The sequence below is a fragment of the Atractosteus spatula genome, chromosome 10 (genome assembly GCF_055471065.1).
Source record: "Atractosteus spatula isolate fAtrSpa1 chromosome 10, fAtrSpa1.hap1, whole genome shotgun sequence".
Lineage (NCBI taxonomy): Eukaryota > Metazoa > Chordata > Actinopteri > Semionotiformes > Lepisosteidae > Atractosteus > Atractosteus spatula.
Window position 1 is genome coordinate 9,222,101 of NC_142715.1, and position 6,240 is coordinate 9,228,340.

Consider the following 6,240-nt stretch of genomic DNA (forward strand, 5'->3'; position numbering starts at 1 on the left):
TTCCTCCATACCCCTCTTCCTCACATTGCTGGCTTGGACTGGGGGGCTTCAGCTCTTGTCGTCGGATCTAATGATATCATGACATGTGGAAGTGACTGCACCTTCATCTTCCGAGATGCTTTCAATAGCACAAACGCTACTTTCACCAGCACAAACATAGCAATAATGAAGATGGTGGGATTCATCCTTTGTGCTATTTGTAGGGGTGCAACTCTATGGCGATCTACTGACTTGAAGAGCAAAAATCAAAATCCTCTGCTACTACTGTTGCTTTTTTCATAGTTTCTTCAAATCCTTCATTTGAACGTCGATTTTGAAGGATATTGATGATAATACCACATAAATTGTGGTTTTCTTGTGATCGCCAATCTTATTCAAATACCAGCCTTTTTTACAGTTCCTTGCGTGTTTCACAAGGTATAATAGCCCCCCTCGCATCCACAGCTAACATATTTTAAAATGACAATAGATTATACAGCATGCATGTTAACATTTATATTAAAAATATATAAATAAAATAAAGTAAAGATACCAAATAACATACAGTGCTAACCCAATAATTCTTGTCAGGTTCTCCAACAAATCTGCGTTGTTATTTTAACATGTTTCAGCTGAGGGTGCAACAGGAGTATAAATGAATTTTCTCGCCAGCCATTCAAAGACCAAATTCCATGAGTGAACATTATTTTCTCAGACGTTGCCGGCATTGGACTTTGCCGGTGGTATTGAATTATGTCCACAACTGTTGTAGTAGTTCCTTCTTGAAGTTCGACACGTGCAAAGCACTCTTAATATCATAGGTGTTAATGTTCGCTGAGTCTATTCGATTCATGGTGTGTATCCTTGCCTATCATTGGGAGACGGGTAGCTTTTTTACACTCAGATTCCAATCTTCAATGCTTTGTGTGAGAGCTTACATAACTTTCATTTTCTCACATTTTCTGACGACTGTTCCAAAGGGGCACCCTGTCAATTCCGAATACTTTTCAAAAATCTGCCTGCATGTTTGATTATTGTCATTTCATTTAGAAAAAGTTCAATATTGATCATAACTAAAGAAAATAATGATCACGAACAAAAAAGGGATAAAGATGCGAGTCGATCTTGAATCACAGCTGGGTGACACGGGCTTCTGTTCTGATATGGTTGTATGAGAAACAGGAGGAATTGCCAATCTCCTATAGAACATGAGTTGAATCAGGAGTGAGACATTTTGTATACTCGTGCATATGTCAACGCCTGACCTACATCATAAAACTAACATTAAGTTGTCAGAGACATTCATTTATATACAAACGAGACAGACCAAGTAATAATTTTACATTAGTTCAGGTGGGTAAACCTGAACTAACTAACTAATAAACCTATTAATAATTCTACATTAACGTGTCCTACAATGATCAGACTAATTGAAATGGTCTGATTCAGAGCCTGTGCAGTTCGTGCTAATTACAACAAGGACAGTTCTGATAATTTTCTGACGCGAGGCCTGACGCGTTATTCATTACGCCACTGACCCTGCTATTGTAGTGCTAAAAAAACACGTTTTCTACATTTATGTCTGTTTAAAAATCACTCTCTAAAAAAGACAAAGGGTTTGTGTGTCGCGCTAAAATTCCGCTTCATTTCGAATGCAAATAAAAACCGTTTTGTTCCAAGAAATCATCAATTTGTCACGTCCTTCATACTATACTTCTCTCTTGTATTAGTAAAGCATTTTGGTTTAAACTGAACAATATATGAAAGGTTTCATCTATACACTTACACATAAGTATACGAATAAATACTCGGAAGAAGCCGCAGCTCAGGTATTAGAGAGATTTAAAATCGGATCGGAGGATTTAGAGTCCAGACTGCAAACCAACAGCTGACACAGGTCTTTTATAGAACCGTTTTGATTTCCTCTACTTTGTCCCCGTGACGTCATTGTCCTGCTCGCAGCCGAGCCCGAAACACGTCTGGTTTCTGTCGCTGGGCGCACACCCTGCGGTCCATGCGGGTCCTAATACCCCAGTACAATGACGGGGACACTAAACTGTAAACAGGTGCCGTCCTTCGGCTGAGATGTAAAATCGAGGTCCTGACTCTCTGTGATCAGTCATGAGAATGGTGGTGGTGGAGGGGAGTCCCCATTACCTGTAAAGCGCATTGAGTGGAGTATCCAGAACAGCGCTATATAAGTGTAAGCAATAATGATTATTATTATAATGTAAAATGCAATAAAAAATAAAAAAAATCAAACTTTGATTCAAAATAGATTAATGTAAAAACTGAAAAAGCTAATGCTTTTTTCAGGGCTATATCTACTTTTTTTTAAAAAGCGAAGTCTGTCGCGATTGTGAAAGTTAGAGAATGTGTACCAGCGGGTGCCTTCATATCGCGAGCGTCAGTCTCGCCCGTAGCTGCGAGGTTAAAAGCGCACAAGTGATCTGTCTTTCGTCAAAGTAATTGCCGGAGCAGTAAGACGCAGAGTACCATCCAGCAGCTGTAGATGATGTTCGGGGAAGAGCTAATTCTGTTTTTAGCACAGGGAGTGAGAATGAGCTCAGTCCGGCTCCCAGCACAATCCATCCTGGTTTGGTTACAGTGCGTCTGAGGCTCTTTGGATCGTAACGTAAAAAAAAAACAATTGCTCACATCGTGTGACTTCCACGCCAGGAAGGAAAGGTATCACTTAAAAAAATCAGAACTGAAGATTTGGATCCTGGGCCTCAATTTGATCAAATTATTAAAATAATAATTATCAAAATATCAGACTGTGTTTCTGCAACATTTCGTGCACAGTACACCATTTTAATCTAAAACAGTCACAAAGAGGGCTTTACACGCAGTGTGGGGTATTTTCCCCTTTTATATTTTTGCCACTTTATATCGAACCTGTTATACTCCCAGAAGTGCACAGTAGCTTGTACTTAATAAAAATGTACAATTCACCACTGGTATAAACAGATGTGTGCCGTGTTTGCCTTTGTAAGCATTTGTTTAAAAAATAAGTTCACAATACGATAAAAACACAGAAAGCACAAACTTTATAATACAACGATACAAAATCAATACCAAATCATTATGCCAATTAAGTACCTATCCTTTGAAAACAGAGAACACCTTTATATCTACAAAAAAACTTGACATTTGTATGTATTTTTGACTTACAAAGCAGACAGTGTAGTCCCTTAATTCAAAGATCAGATCTTGGCCAAAACAAGACAATAAGACGTGGGCTGAATTCGGAACAGGAACCTCTACTTCGTCGTTTATTGAGCTTTTGATCAATGTCTGATTGAAACAGATTCGCTTTTTTAACTCTTTGATTAAAGTACACAAAAAGCACCTTCCTTCGAGCCGGAATCGAACCAGCGACCTAAGGATTCCCCGTTGATTTCTCTACAGTCCTCCGCTCTACCAACTGAGCTATCGAAGGAATATCAAACATTGCTTTCTGGCACATACTGCCCAATGTTGTGAAATGTTCCGGGTGATTTAAATCCCACTTCGACATCAAGTTTCCAACTTGTTTCCTTAGTATTGTTTACCTTGAATTTAAGCCACGAACCAGGATTCTACTGTATAAACTTCCAGGGATATTACAAAATGTTTGATGGGGCATCAATCATTCCAGGCGGAAATTGACTCCTTTTTTTTTTCTCGAGGGATCATATTAAACATTTCATTAGTATCGAGAGGAGGATCACCATGAGACACAAAACAGTTTCTTTCTGTCTTTATTAGAAAGTACCGTTTGTGTTACATTAATAATATTTTCGTGGAAATAAAGAAGTTGTAAATTTTAAAATTTATATTTGAATCGAAATGTGGTTTTGAGTTAAATATTAGCGTGTTCATGTAATTAGTTCGTGTTTGTCATTACTATATATATATTGCCATGTTACTAGAATTTGTAACTGAAGTTTACTAGTTGTGTTTTTTATGATGATTAGACATTTGTTGATTACAATATTGTATATAATCTATAATTTAAACTACATATTTTTCAGGTGTGAATAATTGTATATTTTAAGAATAAATTTCTAAAACAAATCATTGGCTTTATTTACTAGTTTCTACACCTATAAAAATCTTTCTTTGATGTATAATAGACCTTTAACTATATATGTATAATAGTCCTCTAAATTCAGCCGTATAATAGAACTCCAACCATTTATGTATAATAAACATATAATCATAGATGTATTATTGACGTATAACGATATACGTATATTAGAATTTCATTCTAGACCAGTTACGGAGCACATTTACACCTCTAAGGTTTGCGTTTGATAGTCGTATATTCTACAACTTTTGCCCACTGGGATGTGCCGATTTTAACTTAGCAAACCAAGATACACATTTTCTAATGCAGCCTTAATTACAAGACAGTTTGTTTCTCGAAAGAGTGTTATGTAAAAAAAGAGAAAAACGAAAATATATGGATGACAATCTTTCAAAGCTGAAGATTTTACTTTTGAAAAATTGACATTTTATTTATGCAGATGCATTCGCTGATTTTAGAACTTTGCTGTACTTCCTGAATCATTTTCAGTGTTAAAAAGTGGGTGTAGATTATTCTTTCACGCTAGGACGCGAGTGTGTACATGTGTTTGATTTTCGTTTCACTGATTCTCATTGAAGATTTGGGAATTAACGACGAAAGAATCATTTGCCTCGGAAAGCAAAAGGTTTGCTTCTCAACGATATTGAAGACACGCCCATGTAGAGCAGCGTGTGATGATTTGTACTATAAAAGACCAAGTGCTCAAAGTGACGTCTGCGATTACCGTTTAGACTTTTCATCTCGGGCGCACTTTAAGAAAGCAAAGATAGAGCAGTTTTGTTGAACCACTCTACAGCCGCTGTCAGCAGAGTGGCGCAGCGGAAGCGTGCTGGGCCCATAACCCAGAGGTCGATGGATCGAAACCATCCTCTGCTATGTACATTTTATGCACGATTGATAAGCACACCATCAGTTTAATGAAGTGCATTAAAACTGATTTTTTCTCTCGTGTGTATGCAAGCTTCACACTTACGGTACTCTTTCATCTTTACCAATAGCAGATGCCCAAATGTATCTTTGGTTGTTCTGCGATCCTTCATAGTTTCCTCAATTCCTTCAAATGAACATCCATATCAAAGCAATTATGTATATATATTACAATTAAGGTACATATTAAAAAATATCAACGCACATTTGTATAATGCTCATTTAATAATGATTGTCAAGGATTGTCAAGTTCTCCAACAAATCTGTGTTCTAATTTTAAAATACTTTTGCTAAGGATACAACGGGTGTATAAATGAATTCTCCCAACAGACAGTTAAAGAAAAATTCCACACCTGAAAATGGTTTTCTTGGACATTGACTTAGGTACTTAATTGTTTACTTGTTTTAGTTCCACACGAGTAAAACACGAAGATTTCCTGCAACATTCAAGAGGGTTTGCGAAGAAATCCCTTCAATTTTTAGCGGAGATTATGTTTACATCAACACAATCTGAAGCGCGTCCCTGAGTGTGTTTGACCCACCAGCCCTTTGTATAACAGCTGCACAGGGAAACATTTCAGTTGCTTTTCACAGCTCACATGTTTGTAGTTAAAGAAAATAAAATACTGTCATTTTCCTGCCAGCTGGCAGTATTTCTTGTGCACTGACCCAGAGTAACCAAGAACTTCATTTAATCTTTCGCAGGCTGTAATCTACAGAAAAGGGAGTGAATACATGTATTAATTTATCTTTTAGAAGTTGTATGAATTTCTTGAAGTTCAGAAACAACTTGTTCCAGAAAAGAAATGAACAGTTGCTTCAAAGTAAATCAAGACGTATGTCTCTCTCGCTGTGTGTGCTCTTATCTGTCCATCTCTCTCTCCTCTTCTCTCACTCTGGCAGTCTATGCAGAGTATCTGAAGGGGATGTAACACCACTTGGCAAAGAATAAAAATTCTCAGAGGCAGAATAAAAAATCATTATTCTCTTCTCAGTCAGATTCACAGCTCAGACTCACACTCAGACAGAAGCTCAACGCCGTACTGCTCTCTATCCTCACAATCCAGAACCAGAAGATATTCAGACAATCAGTGCTGCTACATGAACAATATCAGACAGATCAGCCTGGACTCAAGTCACATCTCCCCCTTTTCTCCTTTCTCCCAGCCCTCTTAGAGACATAAAAGAGCTCCTGGTTCTCCTCTCTGTGAACTGGGCTCAGGGGTCACTGATCTGGCAGTTGTGGGCTCTGTTCCAGATCG

The 6,240-nt window shown here is 37.6% G+C and overlaps 1 non-coding gene across 1 annotated transcript; it reads right to left on the reverse strand.

Moving 5' to 3' along the window:
- Positions 1-3,333: 3,333 nt before the first annotated feature.
- On the reverse strand, positions 3,334-3,421 carry trnay-gua (transfer RNA tyrosine (anticodon GUA)). The gene is given in 2 exon segments: positions 3,334-3,369; positions 3,385-3,421. It is a non-coding gene; the product is annotated as a tRNA-Tyr (tRNA).
- Between the last annotated feature and the right edge of the window lie 2,819 nt (positions 3,422-6,240).